The sequence below is a fragment of the Triturus cristatus genome, chromosome 9 (assembly GCF_964204655.1).
Source record: "Triturus cristatus chromosome 9, aTriCri1.1, whole genome shotgun sequence".
In the NCBI taxonomy this organism is placed as follows: Eukaryota; Metazoa; Chordata; class Amphibia; order Caudata; family Salamandridae; genus Triturus; species Triturus cristatus.
In genome coordinates this window covers 664,928,655-664,947,336 of record NC_140592.1, presented here as the reverse complement: position 1 = coordinate 664,947,336, position 18,682 = coordinate 664,928,655, and positions in this window count along the sequence as shown.

Here is an 18,682-nt window from a genome sequence, read left to right as displayed (position 1 = left end):
ATTCAAAATGTCATTTGGACTGTGCCTCATGTTGAATAACTACTTTTTAAAGCCTCAATGTGACGAAAATTGCCATTTTTACAGACTTTTTCTCCTTCTCAGAAGCTTTATTTCGACCAATTTCAGGCATTAAAATGACTCAAAACACACGTATTTTAGTTCCAAAAGTGATAATTCACATGCAATTGTCATTTACAGTCAAAAACCTAAACGTTAAAAAATTACCATTTCAGACCATCTGGAGAAAGTTTAACTGGTCACGGGTCATCGTTTTTCATCAGAAAATTGATTTTTTGGACTGTAGAAAAATTGATTCAAAATGTCATTTGGATTGTGCCTCATGTTGAATAACTACTTTTTAACGCCTCAAGGTGACCAAAATTGCCATTTTTATAGACTTTTCTCCTACTCAGAAGCTTCTATTTCGACCAATTTCAGGCATTAAAATGACTCTAAACACACCTATTTTAGTTCCAAAAGTGATAATTCACATGCAATAGTCATTTACAGTCATAAAATTAAACATTTAAAAATTACCATTTCTGACCATCTGGAGAAAGTTTGACTGGTCACGGGTCATCGTTTTTCATCAGAAAATTGATTTTTTGGACTGTAGAAAAATTGATTTAAAATGTCATTTGGATTGTGCCTCATGTTGAATAACTACTTTTTAAAGCCTCAATGTGACCAAAATTGCCATTTTTACAGACTTTTTCTCCTTCTCAGAAGCTTCTATTTCGACCAATTTCAGGTATTAAAATGACTCTAAATACACTTATTTTAGTTCCAAAATTGATAATTCACTTGCAATAGCCATTTACAGTCAAAAAATTAAACATTAAAAAATTACCATTTCTGACCATCTGGAGAAAGTTCAACAGGTCACGGGTAATCATTTTTCATCAGAAAATTGATGTTTTGGACTGTAGAAAAATTGATTCAAAATGTCATTTGGATTGTGCCTCATGTTGAATAACTACTTTTTAAAGCCTCAATGTGACAAAAATTGCCATTTTTACAGACTTTTTCTCCTTCTCAGAAGCTTCTATTTCGACCAATTTCAGGCATTAAAATGACTCTAAACACACTTATTTTAGTTCCAAAAGTGATAATTCACTTGCAATAGTCATTTACAGTCAAAAAATTTAAAATAAAAAAATTAAAATTTCTGACCATCTGGAGAAAGTACAACAGGTCACGGGTCATCGTTTTTCATCAGAAAATTGATTTTTTGGACTGTAGAAAAATTGATTCAAAATGTCATTTGGATTGTGCCTCATGTTGAATAACTACTTTTTAAAGCCTCAATGTGACGAAAATTGCCATTTTTACAGACTTTTTCTCCTTCTCAGAAGCTTTATTTCGACCAATTTCAGGCATTAAAATGACTCAAAACACACGTATTTTAGTTCCAAAAGGGATAATTCACATGCAATTGTCATTTACAGTCAAAAAATTAAACGTTAAAAAATTACCATTTCAGACCATCTGGAGAAAGTTTAACTGGTCACGGGTCATCGTTTTTCATCAGAAAATTGATTTTTTGGACTGTAGAAAAATTGATTCAAAATGTCATTTGGATTGTGCCTCATGTTGAATAACTACTTTTTAACGCCTCAAGGTGACCAAAATTGCCATTTTTATAGACTTTTCTCCTACTCAGAAGCTTCTATTTCGACCAATTTCAGGCATTAAAATGACTCTAAACACACCTATTTTAGTTCCAAAAGTGATAATTCACATGCAATAGTCATTTACAGTCATAAAATTAAACATTTAAAAATTACCATTTCTGACCATCTGGAGAAAGTTTGACTGGTCACGGGTCATCGTTTTTCATCAGAAAATTGATTTTTTGGACTGTAGAAAAATTGATTCAAAATGTCATTTGGATTGTGCCTCATGTTGAATAACTACTTTTTAAAGCCTCAATGTGACAAAAATTGCCATTTTTACAGACTTTTTCTCCTTCTCAGAAGCTTCTATTTCGACCAATTTCAGGCAATAAAATGACTCAAAACACACTTATTTTAGTTCCAAAAGTGATAATTCACATGCAATTGTCATCTACAGTCAAAAAATTAAACGTTAAAAAATTACGATTTCAGACCATCTGGAGAAAGTTTAACTGGTCACGGGTCATCGTTTTTCATCAGAAAATTGATTTTTTGGACTGTAGAAAAATTGATTCAAAATGTCTTTTGGATTGTGCCTCATATTCAATAACTACTTTTTAAAGCCTTAATGGGACGAAAATTGCCATTTTTACAGACTTTTTCTCCATCTCAGAAGCTTCTATTTCGACCAATTTCAGGCATTAAAATGACTCAAAACACACTTATTTTAGTTCCAAAAGTGATAATTCACATGCAATTGTCATTTACAGTCAAAAAATGAAAAATTAAAAAATTAACATTTCTGACCATCTGGAGAAAGTCAACAGGTCAAGGGTCATTGTTTTTCATCAGAAAATGGATTTTTGGGACTGTAGAAAAATTTATTCAAAATGTCATTTGGATTATGCCTCATGTTGAATAACTACTTTTTAAAGCCTCAACGTGATCGAAATTGCCATTTTTATAGACTTTTTCTCCTACTCAGAAGCTTCTATTTCGACGTATTTCAGGCACTAAAATGACTCTAAACACACTTATTTTAGTTCCAAAAGTGATAATTCACATGCAATAGTCATTTACAGTCAAAAAATTAAAAATTAAAAAATTTAAATTTCTGACCATCTGGAGAAAGTACAACAGGTTTTTCATCAGAAAATTGATTTTTTGGACTGTAGAAAAATTGATTCAAAATGTCATTTGGATTGTGCCTCATGTTGAATAACTACTTTTTAAAGCCTCAATGTGACGAAAATTGCCATTTTTACAGACTTTTTCTCCTTCTCAGAAGCTTCTATTTCGACCAGTTTCGGGCATTAAAATGACTCAAAACACACTTATTTTAGTTCCAAAAGTGATAATTCAAATGCAATTGTCATTTACAGTCAAAAAATTAAACGTTAAAAAATTACCATTTCAGACCATCTGGAGAAAGTTAACTGGTCACGGGTCATCGTTTTTCATCAGAAAATTGATTTTTTGGACTGTAGAAAAATTGATTCAAAATGTCATTTGGATTGTGCCTCATTTTGAATAACTACTTTTTAAAGCCTCAATGTGACCAAAATTGCCATTTTTATAGACTTTTTCTCCTACTCAGAAGCTTCTATTTCGACCAATTTTAGGCACTAAAATGACTCTAAACACACTTATTTTAGTTCCAAAAGTGATAATTCACATGCAATAGTCATTTACAGTCAAAAAAATAAAAATAAAAAAATTAAAATTTCTGACCATCTGGAGTAAGTACAACAGGTCACGGGTCATCATTTTTCATCAGAAAATTGATGTTTTGGACTGTAGAAAAATTGATTCAAAATGTCATTTGGATTGCGCCTCATATTGAATAACTACTTTTTAAAGCCTCAATGTGACCAAAATTGCCATTTTTATAGACTTTTCTCCCACTCAGAAGCTTCTATTTCCACCAATTTCGGGCATTAAAATGACTCTAAACACACGTATTTTATTTCCAAAAGTGATAATTCACATGCAATAGTCATTTACAGTCAAAAAATGAAAAATTAAAAAATTACCATTTTTGACCATCTGAAGAACGTTTGACAGGTCACGGGTCATCGTTTTTCATCAGAAAATTGATTTTTTGGACTGTAGAAAAATTGATTTAAAATGTCATGTGGATTGTGCCTCATGTTGAATAACTACTTTTTAAAGCCTTAATGTGACGAAAATTGCCATTTTTACAGACTTTTTCTCCGTATCAGAAGCTTCTATTTCCAACAATTTCAGGCATTAAAATGACTCAAAACACACTTATTTTAGTTCCAAAAGTGATAATTCACATGCAATTGTCATTTACAGTCAAAAAATGAAAAATGAAAAAATTAACATTTCTGACCATCTGGAGAAAGTCAACAGGTCACGGGTCATTGTTTTTCATCAGAAAATGGATTTTTGGGACTGTAGAAAAATGTATTCAAAATGTCATTTGGATTATGCCTCATGTTGAATAACTACTTTTTAAAGCCTCAACGTGACCGAAATTGCCATTTTTATAGACTTTTTCTCCTACTCAGACGCTTCTATTTCGACCTATTTCAGGCACTAAAATGACTCTAAACACACTTATTTTAGTTCCAAAAGTGATAATTCACATGCAATAGTCATTTACAGTCAAAAAATTAAAAATAAAAAAATTAAAATTTCTGACCATCTCGAGAAAGTACAACAGGTCACGGGTCATCGTTTTTCATCAGAAAATTGATTTTTTGGACTGTAGAAAAATTGATTCAAAATGTCATTTGGATTGTGCCTCATGTTGAATAACTACTTTTTAAAGCCTCAATGTGACCAAAATTGCCATTTTTACAGACTTTTTCTCCTTCTCAGAAGCTTCTATTTCGACCAATTTCAGGCATTAAAATGACTCAAAACACCCTTATTTTAGTTCCAAAAGTGATAATTCAAATGCAATTGTCATTTACAGACAAAAAATTAAACGTTAAAAAATTACCATTTCAGACCATCTGGAGAAAGTTTAACTGGTCACGGGTCATCGTTTTTCATCAGAAAATTGATTTTTTGGACTGTAGAAAAATTGATTCAAAATGTCATTTGGATTGTTCCTCATCTTGAATAACTACTTTTTAAAGCCTCAATATGAAGAAAATTGCCATTTTTACAGACTTTTTCTCCTTCTCAGAAGCTTCTATTTCGACCAATTTCAGGCATTAAAATGACTCAAAACACACTTATTTTAGTTCCAAAAGTGATAATTCACATGCAATTGTCATTTACAGTCAAAAAATTATACGTTAAAAAATTACCATTTCAGACCATCTGGAGAAAGTTTAACTGGTCACGGGTCATCGTTTTTCATCAGAAAATTGGTATTTTGGACTGTAGAAAAATTGATTCAAAATGTCATTTGGATTGTGCCTCATGTTGAATAACTACTTTTTAAAACCTCAATGTGACGAAAATTGCCATTTTTACAGACTTTTTCTCCTTCTCAGAAGCTTTATTTCGACCAATTTCAGGCATTAAAATGACTCAAAACACACCTATTTTAGTTCCAAAAGTGATAATTCACATGCAATTGTCATTTACAGTCGAAAAATTATACGTTAAAAAATTACCATTTCAGACCATCTGGAGAAAGTTTAACTGGTCACGGGTCATCGTTTTTCATCAGAAAATTGATTTTTTGGACTGTAGAAAAATTGATTCAAAATGTCATTTGGATTGTTCCTCATCTTGAATAACTACTTTTTAAAGCCTCAATATGAAGAAAATTGCCATTTTTACAGACTTTTTCTCCTTCTCCGAAGCTTCTATTTCGACCAATTTCAGGCATTAAAATGACTCAAAACACACTTATTTTAGTTCCAAAAGTGATAATTCACATGCAATTGTCATTTACAGTCGAAAAATTATACGTTAAAAAATTACCATTTCAGACCATCTGGAGAAAGTTTAACTGGTCACGGGTCATCGTTTTTCTTCAGAAAATTGGTTTTTTGGACTGTAGAAAAATTGATTCAAAATGTCATTTGGATTGTGCCTCATGTTGAATAACTACTTTTTAAAGCCTCAATGTGACAAAAATTGCCATTTTTACAGACTTTTTCTCCTTCTCAGAAGCTTCTATTTCGACCAATTTCAGGCATTAAAATGACTCAAAACACACTTATTTTAGTTCCAAAAGTGATAATTCACATGCAATTGTCATTTACAGTCGAAAAATTATACGTTAAAAAATTACCATTTCAGACCATCTGGAGAAAGTTTAACTGGTCACAGGTCATCGTTTTTCATCAGAAAATGTTTTTTTTGGACTGTAGAAAAATTGATTCAAAATGTCATTTGGATTGTGCCTCATGTTGAATAACTACTTTTTAAAGCCTCAATGTGACGAAAATTGCCATTTTTACAGACTTTTTCTCCTTCTCCGAAGCTTCTATTTCAACCAATTTCAGGCATTAAAATGACTCAAAACACACTTATTTTAGTTCCAAAAGTGATAATTCACTTGCAATAGCCATTTACAGTCAAAAAATTAAACATTAAAAAATTACAATTTCTGACCATCTGGAGAAAGTTCAACAGGTCACGGGTAATCATTGTTCATCAGAAAATTGATGTTTTGGACTGTAGAAAAATTGATTCAAAATGTCATTTGGATTGTGCCTCATGTTGAATAACTACTTTTTAACACCTCAAGGTGCAATTGTCATTTGCAGTCAAAAAATTAAACATTAAAAAATTACCATTTCAGACCATCTGGAGAAAGTCAACAGGTCATGGGTCATTGTTTTTCATCAGAAAATGGATTTTTGGGACTGTAGAAAAATTTATTCAAAATGTCATTTGGATTATGCCTCATGTTGAATAACTACTTTTTAAAGCCTCAACGTGACCGAAATTGCCATTTTTATAGACTTTTTCTCCTACTCAGAAGCTTCTATTTCGATGTATTTCAGGCACTAAAATGACTCTAAACACACTTATTTTAGTTCCAAAAGTGATAATTCACATGCAATAGTCATTTACAGTCAAAAAATTAAAAATAAAAAAATTTAAATTTCTGACCATCTGGAGAAAGTACAACAGGTTTTTCATCAGAAAATTGATTTTTTTGGACTGTAGAAAAATTGATTCAAAATGTCATTTGGATTGTGCCTCATGTTGAATAACTACTTTTTAAAGCCTCAATGTGACGAAAATTGCCATTTTTACAGACTTTTTCTCCTTCTCAGAAGCTTCTATTTCGACCAGTTTCGGGCATTAAAATGACTCAAAACACACTTATTTTAGTTCCAAAAGTGATAATTCACATGCAATAGTCATTTACAGTCAAAAAATTAAACGTTAAAAAATTAAAATTTCTGACCATCTGGAGAAAGTACAACAGGTCACGGGTCATCGTTTTTCATCAGAAAATTGATGTTTTGGACTGTAGAAAAATTGATTCAAAATGTCATTTGGATTGCGCCTCATATTGAATAACTACTTTTTAAAGCCTCAATGTGACCAAAATTGCCATTTTTATAGACTTTTCTCCCACTCAGAAGCTTCTATTTCCACCAATTTCGGCCATTAAAATGACTCTAAACACACGTATTTTATTTCCAAAAGTGATAATTCACATGCAATAGTCATTTACAGTCAAAAAATGAAAAATTAAAAAATTACCATTTTTGACCATCTGAAGAACGTTTGACAGGTCACGGGTCATCGTTTTTCATCAGAAAAGTGATTTTTTGGACTGTAGAAAAATTGATTCAAAATGTCATGTGGATTGTGCCTCATGTTGAATAACTACTTTTTAAAGCCTTAATGTGACGAAAATTGCCATTTTTACAGACTTTTTCTCCGTATCAGAAGCTTCTATTTCCAACAATTTCAGCCATTAAAATGACTCAAAACACACTTATTTTAGTTCCAAAAGTGATAATTCACATGCAATTGTCATTTACAGTCAAAAAATGAAAAATGAAAAAATTAACATTTCTGACCATCTGGAGAAAGTCAACAGGTCACGGGTCATTGTTTTTCATCAGATAATGGATTTTTGGGACTGTAGAAAAAGGTATTCAAAATGTCATTTGGATTATGCCTCATGTTGAATAACTGCTTTTTAAAGCCTCAACGTGACCGAAATTGCCATTTTTATAGACTTTTTCTCCTACTCAGAAGCTTCTATTTCGACCTATTTCAGGCACTAAAATGACTCTAAACACACTTATTTTAGTTCCAAAAGTGATAATTCACATGCAATAGTCATTTACAGTCAAAAAATTAAAAATAAAAAAATTAAAATTTCTGACCATCTGGAGAAAGTACAACAGGTCACGGGTCATCGTTTTTCATCAGAAAATTGATTTTTTGGACTGTAGAAAAATTGATTCAAAATGTCATTTGGATTGTGCCTCATGTTGAATAACTACTTTTTAAAGCCTCAATGTGACCAAAATTGCCATTTTTACAGACTTTTTCTCCTTCTCAGAAGCTTCTATTTCGACCAATTTCAGGAATTAAAATGACTCAAAACACACTTATTTTAGTTCCAAAAGTGATAATTCAAATGCAATTGTCATTTACAGACAAAAAATTAAACGTTAAAAAATTACCATTTCAGACCATCTGGAGAAAGTTTAACTGGTCACGGGTCATCGTTTTTCATCAGAAAATTGATTTTTTGGACTGTAGAAAAATTGATTCAAAATGTCATTTGGATTGTTCCTCATCTTGAATAACTACTTTTTAAAGCCTCAATATGAAGAAAATTGCCATTTTTACAGACTTTTTCTCCTTCTCAGAAGCTTCTATTTCGACCAATTTCAGGCTTTAAAATGACTCAAAACACACTTATTTTAGTTCCAAAAGTGATAATTCACATGCAATTGTCATTTACAGTCAAAAAATTATACGTTAAAAAATTACCATTTCAGACCATCTGGAGAAAGTTTAACTGGTCACGGGTCATCGTTTTTCATCAGAAAATTGGTTTTTTGGACTGTAGAAAAATTGATTCAAAATGTCATTTGGATTGTGCCTCATGTTGAATAACTACTTTTTAAAACCTCAATGTGACGAAAATTGCCATTTTTACAGACTTTTTCTCCTTCTCAGAAGCTTTATTTCGACCAATTTCAGGCATTAAAATGACTCAAAACACACGTATTTTAGTTCCAAAAGTGATAATTCACATGCAATTGTCATTTACAGTCGAAAAATTATACGTTAAAAAATTACCATTTCAGACCATCTGGAGAAAGTTTAACTGGTCACGGGTCATCGTTTTTCATCAGAAAATTGATTTTTTGGACTGTAGAAAAATTGATTCAAAATGTCATTTGGATTGTTCCTCATCTTGAATAACTACTTTTTAAAGCCTCAATATGAAGAAAATTGCCATTTTTACAGACTTTTTCTCCTTCTCCGAAGCTTCTATTTCGACCAATTTCAGGCATTAAAATGACTCAAAACACACTTATTTTAGTTCCAAAAGTGATAATTCACATGCAATTGTCATTTACAGTCGAAAAATTATACGTTAAAAAATTACCATTTCAGACCATCTGGAGAAAGTTTAACTGGTCACGGGTCATCGTTTTTCATCAGAAAATTGGTTTTTTGGACTGTAGAAAAATTGATTCAAAATGTCATTTGGATTGTGCCTCATGTTGAATAACTACTTTTTAAAACCTCAATGTGACGAAAATTGCCATTTTTACAGACTTTTTCTCCTTCTCAGAAGCTTTATTTCGACCAATTTCAGGCATTAAAATGACTCAAAACACACGTATTTTAGTTCCAAAAGTGATAATTCACATGCAATTGTCATTTACAGTCGAAAAATTATACGTTAAAAAATTACCATTTCAGACCATCTGGAGAAAGTTTAACTGGTCACGGGTCATCGTTTTTCATCAGAAAATTGATTTTTTGGACTGTAGAAAAATTGATTCAAAATGTCATTTGGATTGTTCCTCATCTTGAATAACTACTTTTTAAAGCCTCAATATGAAGAAAATTGCCATTTTTACAGACTTTTTCTCCTTCTCCGAAGCTTCTATTTCGACCAATTTCAGGCATTAAAATGACTCAAAACACACTTATTTTAGTTCCAAAAGTGATAATTCACATGCAATTGTCATTTACAGTCGAAAAATTATACGTTAAAAAATTACCATTTCAGACCATCTGGAGAAAGTTTAACTGGTCACGGGTCATCGTTTTTCTTCAGAAAATTGGTTTTTTGGACTGTAGAAAAATTGATTCAAAATGTCTTTTGGATTGTGCCTCATATTGAATAACTACTTTTTAAAGCCTTAATGTGACGAAAATTGCCATTTTTACAGACTTTTTCTCCATCTCAGAAGCTTCTATTTCGACCAATTTCAGGCATTAAAATGACTCAAAACACACTTATTTTAGTTCCAAAAGTGATAATTCACATGCAATTGTCATTTACAGTCAAAAAATGAAAAATTAAAAAATTAACATTTCTGACCATCTGGAGAAAGTCAACAGGTCATGGGTCATTGTTTTTCATCAGAAATTTGATTTTTGAGACTGTAGAAAAATGTATTCAAAATGTCATTTGGATTATGCCTCATGTTGAATAACTACTTTTTAAAGCCTCAACGTGACCGAAATTGCCATTTTTATAGACTTTTTCTCCTACTCAGAAGCTTCTATTTCGACGTATTTCAGGCACTAAAATGACTCTAAACACACTTATTGTAGTTCCAAAAGTGATAATTCACATGCAATAGTCATTTACAGTCAAAAAATTAAAAAAAAAAAAATTTAAATTTCTGACCATCTGGAGAAAGTACAACAGGTTTTTCATCAGAAAATTGATTTTTTTGGACTGTAGAAAAATTGATTCAAAATGTCATTTGGATTGTGCCTCATGTTGAACTACTTTTTAAAGCCTCAATGTGACGAAAATTGCCATTTTTACAGACTTTTTCTCCTTCTCAGAAGCTTCTATTTCGACCAGTTTCGGGCATTAAAATGACTCAAAACACACTTATTGTAGTTCCAAAAGTGATAATTCGAATGGAATTGTCATTTACAGTCAAAAAATTAAATGTTAAAAAATTACCATTTCAGACCATCTGGAGAAAGTTTAACTGGTCACGGGTCATCGTTTTTCATCAGAAAATTGATTTTTTGGACTGTAGAAAAATTGATTCAAAATGTCATTTGGATTGTGCCTCATTTTGAATAACTACTTTTTAAAGCCTCAATGTGACCAAAATTGCCATTTTTATAGACTTTTTCTCCTACTCAGAAGCTTCTATTTCGACCAATTTCAGGCACTAAAATGACTCTAAACACACTTATTTTAGTTCCAAAAGTGATAATTCACATGCAATAGTCATTTACAGTCAAAAAAATAAAAATAAAAAAATTAAAATTTCTGACCATCTGGAGAAAGTACAACAGGTCATGGGTCATCGTTTTTCATCAGAAAATTGATGTTTTGGACTGTAGAAAAATTGATTCAAAATGTCATTTGGATTGCGCCTCATATTGAATAACTACTTTTTAAAGCCTCAATGTGACCAAAATTGCCATTTTTATAGACTTTTCTCCCACTCAGAAGCTTCTATTTCCACCAATTTCGGCCATTAAAATGACTCTAAACACACGTATTTTATTTCCAAAAGTGATAATTCACATGCAATAGTCATTTACAGTCAAAAAATGAAAAATTAAAAAATTACCATTTTTGACCATCTGAAGAACGTTTGACAGGTCACGGGTCATCGTTTTTCATCAGAAAATTGATTTTTTGGACTGTAGAAAAATTGATTCAAAATGTCATGTGGATTGTGCCTCATGTTGAATAACTACTTTTTAAAGCCTTAATGTGACGAAAATTGCCATTTTTACAGACTTTTTCTCCGTATCAGAAGCTTCTATTTCCAACAATTTCAGGCATTAAAATGACTCAAAACACACTTATTTTAGTTCCAAAAGTGATAATTCACATGCAATTGTCATTTACAGTCAAAAAATGAAAAATGAAAAAATTAACATTTCTGACCATCTGGAGAAAGTCAACAGGTCACGGGTCATTGTTTTTCATCAGAAAATGGATTTTTGGGACTGTAGAAAAATGTATTCAAAATGTCATTTGGATTATGCCTCATGTTGAATAACTACTTTTTAAAGCCTCAACGTGACCGAAATTGCCATTTTTATAGACTTTTTCTCCTACTCAGAAGCTTCTATTTCGACCTATTTCAGGCACTAAAATGACTCTAAACACACTTATTTTAGTTCCAAAAGTGATAATTCACATGCAATAGTCATTTACAGTCAAAAAATTAAAAATAAAAAAATTAAAATTTCTGACCATCTGGAGAAAGTACAACAGGTCACGGGTCATCGTTTTTCATCAGAAAATTGATTTTTTGGACTGTAGAAAAATTGATTCAAAATGTCATTTGGATTGTGCCTCATGTTGAATAACTACTTTTTAAAGCCTCAATGTGACCAAAATTGCCATTTTTACAGACTTTTTCTCCTTCTCAGAAGCTTCTATTTCGACCAATTTCAGGCATTAAAATGACTCAAAACACACTTATTTTAGTTCCAAAAGTGATAATTCAAATGCAATTGTCATTTACAGACAAAAAATTAAACGTTAAAAAATTACCATTTCAGACCATCTGGAGAAAGTTTAACTGGTCACGGGTCATCGTTTTTCATCGAAAATTGATTTTTTGGACTGTAGAAAAATTGATTCAAAATGTCATTTGGATTGTTCCTCATCTTGAATAACTACTTTTTAAAGCCTCAATATGAAGAAAATTGCCATTTTTACAGACTTTTTCTCCTTCTCAGAAGCTTCTATTTCGACCAATTTCAGGCATTAAAATGACTCAAAACACACTTATTTTAGTTCCAAAAGTGATAATTCACATGCAATTGTCATTTACAGTCGAAAAATTATACGTTAAAAAATTACCATTTCAGACCATCTGGAGAAAGTTTAACTGGTCACGGGTCATCGTTTTTCATCAGAAAATTGGTTTTTTGGACTGTAGAAAAATTGATTCAAAATGTCATTTGGATTGTGCCTCATGTTGAATAACTACTTTTTAAAGCCTCAATGTGACGAAAATTGCCATTTTTACAGACTTTTTCTCCTTCTCAGAAGCTTTATTTCGACCAATTTCAGGCATTAAAATGACTCAAAACACACGTATTTTAGTTCCAAAAGTGATAATTCACATGCAATTGTCATTTACAGTCGAAAAATTATACGTTAAAAAATTACCATTTCAGACCATCTGGAGAAAGTTTAACTGGTCACGGGTCATCGTTTTTCATCAGAAAATTGGTTTTTTGGACAGTAGAAAAATTGATTCGAAATGTCATTTGGATTGTGCCTCATGTTGAATAACTACTTTTTAAAGCCTCAATGTGACGAAAATTGCCATTTTTACAGACTTTTTCTCCTTCTCAGAAGCTTTATTTCGGCCAATTTCAGGCATTAAAATGACTCAAAACACACGTATTTTAGTTCCAAAAGTGATAATTCACATGCAATTGTCATTTACAGTCGAAAAATGATACGTTAAAAACTTACCATTTCAGACCATCTGGAGAAAGTTTAACTGGTCACGGGTCATCGTTTTTCATCAGAAAATTGTTTTTTTGGACTGTAGAAAAATTGATTCAAAATGTCATTTGGATTGTGCCTCCTTTTGAATAACTACTTTTTAAAGCCTCAATGTGACCAAAATTGCCATTTTTATAGACTTTTTCTCCTACTCAGAAGCTTCTATTTCGACCAATTTCAGGCACTAAAATGACTCTAAACACACTTATTTTAGTTCCAAAAGTGATAATTCACATGCAATAGTCATTTACAGTCAAAAAATTAAAAATAAAAAAATTTAAATTTCTGACCATCTGGAGAAAGTACAACAGGTCACGGGTCATCGTTTTTCATCAAAAAATTGATTTTTTGGACTGTAGAAAAATTGATTCAAAATGTCATTTGGATTGTGCCTCATGTTGAATAACTACTTTTTAAAGCCTCAATGTGAAAAAAATTGCCATTTTTACAGACTTTTTCTCCGTCTCAGAAGCTTCTATTTCGACCAATTTCAGGCATTAAAATTACTCAAAACACACTTATTTTAGTTCCAAAAGTGATAATTCACATGCAATTGTCATTTGCAGTCAAAAAATTAAACATTAAAAAATTACCATTTCAGACCATCTGGAGAAAGTTTAACTGGTCACGGGTCATCGTTTTTCATCAGAAAATTGATTTTTTGGACTGTAGAAAAATTGATTTAAAATGTCATTTGGATTGCGCCTCATGTTGAATAACTACTTTTTAAAGCCTCAATGTGACAAAAATTGCCATTTTTACAGACATTTTCTCCCACTCAGAAGCTTCTATTTCGACCAATTTCAGGCATTAAAATGACTCAAAACACACGTATTTTAGTTCCAAAAGTGATAATTCACATGCAATAGTCATTTACAGTCATAAAATTAAACATTTAAAAATTACCATTTCTGACCATCTGGAGAAAGTTTGACTGGTCACGGGTCATCGTTTTTCATCAGAAAATTGATTTTTTGGACTGTAGAAAAATTGATTCAAAATGTCATTTGGATTGTGCCTCATGTTGAATAACTACTTTTTAAAGCCTCAATGTGACAAAAATTGCCATTTTTACAGACTTTTTCTCCTTCTCAGAAGCTTCTATTTCGACCAATTTCAGGCATTAAAATGACTCAAAACACACGTATTTTAGTTCCAAAAGTGATAATTCACATGCAATTGTCATTTACAGTCGAAAAATTATACGTTAAAAAATTACCATTTCAGACCATCTGGAGAAAGTTTAACTGGTCACGGGTCATCGTTTTTCATCAGAAAATTGATTTTTTGGACTGTAGAAAAATTGATTCAAAATGTCATTTGGATTGTTCCTCATCTTGAATAACTACTTTTTAAAGCCTCAATATGAAGAAAATTGCCATTTTTACAGACTTTTTCTCCTTCTCCGAAGCTTCTATTTCGACCAATTTCAGGCATTAAAATGACTCAAAACACACTTATTTTAGTTCCAAAAGTGATAATTCACATGCAATTGTCATTTACAGTCGAAAAATTATACGTTAAAAAATTACCATTTCAGACCATCTGGAGAAAGTCAACAGGTCATGGGTCATTGTTTTTCATCAGAAATTTGATTTTTGGGACTGTAGAAAAATTGATTCAAAATGTCATTTGGATTGTGCCTCATGTTGAACTACTTTTTAAAGCCTCAATGTGACGAAAATTGCCATTTTTACAGACTTTTTCTCCTTCTCAGAAGCTTCTATTTCGACCAGTTTCGGGCATTAAAATGACTCAAAACACACTTATTGTAGTTCCAAAAGTGATAATTCGAATGGAATTGTCATTTACAGTCAAAAAATTAAATGTTAAAAAATTACCATTTCAGACCATCTGGAGAAAGTTTAACTGGTCACGGGTCATCGTTTTTCATCAGAAAATTGATTTTTTGGACTGTAGAAAAATTGATTCAAAATGTCATTTGGATTGTGCCTCATTTTGAATAACTACTTTTTAAAGCCTCAATGTGACCAAAATTGCCATTTTTATAGACTTTTTCTCCTACTCAGAAGCTTCTATTTCGACCAATTTCAGGCACTAAAATGACTCTAAACACACTTATTTTAGTTCCAAAAGTGATAATTCACATGCAATAGTCATTTACAGTCAAAAAAATAAAAATAAAAAAATTAAAATTTCTGACCATCTGGAGAAAGTACAACAGGTCATGGGTCATCGTTTTTCATCAGAAAATTGATGTTTTGGACTGTAGAAAAATTGATTCAAAATGTCATTTGGATTGCGCCTCATATTGAATAACTACTTTTTAAAGCCTCAATGTGACCAAAATTGCCATTTTTATAGACTTTTCTCCCACTCAGAAGCTTCTATTTCCACCAATTTCGGCCATTAAAATGACTCTAAACACACGTATTTTATTTCCAAAAGTGATAATTCACATGCAATAGTCATTTACAGTCAAAAAATGAAAAATTAAAAAATTACCATTTTTGACCATCTGAAGAACGTTTGACAGGTCACGGGTCATCGTTTTTCATCAGAAAATTGATTTTTTGGACTGTAGAAAAATTGATTCAAAATGTCATGTGGATTGTGCCTCATGTTGAATAACTACTTTTTAAAGCCTTAATGTGACGAAAATTGCCATTTTTACAGACTTTTTCTCCGTATCAGAAGCTTCTATTTCCAACAATTTCAGGCATTAAAATGACTCAAAACACACTTATTTTAGTTCCAAAAGTGATAATTCACATGCAATTGTCATTTACAGTCAAAAAATGAAAAATGAAAAAATTAACATTTCTGACCATCTGGAGAAAGTCAACAGGTCACGGGTCATTGTTTTTCATCAGAAAATGGATTTTTGGGACTGTAGAAAAATGTATTCAAAATGTCATTTGGATTATGCCTCATGTTGAATAACTACTTTTTAAAGCCTCAACGTGACCGAAATTGCCATTTTTATAGACTTTTTCTCCTACTCAGAAGCTTCTATTTCGACCTATTTCAGGCACTAAAATGACTCTAAACACACTTATTTTAGTTCCAAAAGTGATAATTCACATGCAATAGTCATTTACAGTCAAAAAATTAAAAATAAAAAAATTAAAATTTCTGACCATCTGGAGAAAGTACAACAGGTCACGGGTCATCGTTTTTCATCAGAAAATTGATTTTTTGGACTGTAGAAAAATTGATTCAAAATGTCATTTGGATTGTGCCTCATGTTGAATAACTACTTTTTAAAGCCTCAATGTGACCAAAATTGCCATTTTTACAGACTTTTTCTCCTTCTCAGAAGCTTCTATTTCGACCAATTTCAGGCATTAAAATGACTCAAAACACACTTATTTTAGTTCCAAAAGTGATAATTCAAATGCAATTGTCATTTACAGACAAAAAATTAAACGTTAAAAAATTACCATTTCAGACCATCTGGAGAAAGTTTAACTGGTCACGGGTCATCGTTTTTCATCGAAAATTGATTTTTTGGACTGTAGAAAAATTGATTCAAAATGTCATTTGGATTGTTCCTCATCTTGAATAACTACTTTTTAAAGCCTCAATATGAAGAAAATTGCCATTTTTACAGACTTTTTCTCCTTCTCAGAAGCTTCTATTTCGACCAATTTCAGGCATTAAAATGACTCAAAACACACTTATTTTAGTTCCAAAAGTGATAATTCACATGCAATTGTCATTTACAGTCGAAAAATTATACGTTAAAAAATTACCATTTCAGACCATCTGGAGAAAGTTTAACTGGTCACGGGTCATCGTTTTTCATCAGAAAATTGGTTTTTTGGACTGTAGAAAAATTGATTCAAAATGTCATTTGGATTGTGCCTCATGTTGAATAACTACTTTTTAAAGCCTCAATGTGACGAAAATTGCCATTTTTACAGACTTTTTCTCCTTCTCAGAAGCTTTATTTCGACCAATTTCAGGCATTAAAATGACTCAAAACACACGTATTTTAGTTCCAAAAGTGATAATTCACATGCAATTGTCATTTACAGTCGAAAAATTATACGTTAAAAAATTACCATTTCAGACCATCTGGAGAAAGTTTAACTGGTCACGGGTCATCGTTTTTCATCAGAAAATTGGTTTTTTGGACAGTAGAAAAATTGATTCGAAATGTCATTTGGATTGTGCCTCATGTTGAATAACTACTTTTTAAAGCCTCAATGTGACGAAAATTGCCATTTTTACAGACTTTTTCTCCTTCTCAGAAGCTTTATTTCGGCCAATTTCAGGCATTAAAATGACTCAAAACACACGTATTTTAGTTCCAAAAGTGATAATTCACATGCAATTGTCATTTACAGTCGAAAAATGATACGTTAAAAACTTACCATTTCAGACCATCTGGAGAAAGTTTAACTGGTCACGGGTCATCGTTTTTCATCAGAAAATTGTTTTTTTGGACTGTAGAAAAATTGATTCAAAATGTCATTTGGATTGTGCCTCCTTTTGAATAACTACTTTTTAAAGCCTCAATGTGACCAAAATTGCCATTTTTATAGACTTTTTCTCCTACTCAGAAGCTTCTATTTCGACCAATTTCAGGCACTAAAATGACTCTAAACACACTTATTTTAGTTCCAAAAGTGATAATTCACATGCAATAGTCATTTACAGTCAAAAAATTAAAAATAAAAAAATTTAAATTTCTGACCATCTGGAGAAAGTACAACAGGTCACGGGTCATCGTTTTTCATCAAAAAATTGATTTTTTGGACTGTAGAAAAATTGATTCAAAATGTCATTTGGATTGTGCCTCATGTTGAATAACTACTTTTTAAAGCCTCAATGTGAAAAAAATTGCCATTTTTACAGACTTTTTCTCCGTCTCAGAAGCTTCTATTTCGACCAATTTCAGGCATTAAAATTACTCAAAACACACTTATTTTAGTTCCAAAAGTGATAATTCACATGCAATTGTCATTTGCAGTCAAAAAATTAAACATTAAAAAATTACCATTTCAGACCATCTGGAGAAAGTTTAACTGGTCACGGGTCATCGTTTTTCATCAGAAAATTGATTTTTTGGACTGTAGAAAAATTGATTTAAAATGTCATTTGGATTGCGCCTCATGTTGAATAACTACTTTTTAAAGCCTCAATGTGACAAAAATTGCCATTTTTACAGACATTTTCTCCCACTCAGAAGCTTCTATTTCGACCAATTTCAGGCATTAAAATGACTCAAAACACACGTATTTTAGTTCCAAAAGTGATAATTCACATGCAATAGTCATTTACAGTCATAAAATTAAACATTTAAAAATTACCATTTCTGACCATCTGGAGAAAGTTTGACTGGTCACGGGTCATCGTTTTTCATCAGAAAATTGATTTTTTGGACTGTAGAAAAATTGATTCAAAATGTCATTTGGATTGTGCCTCATGTTGAATAACTACTTTTTAAAGCCTCAATGTGACAAAAATTGCCATTTTTACAGACTTTTTC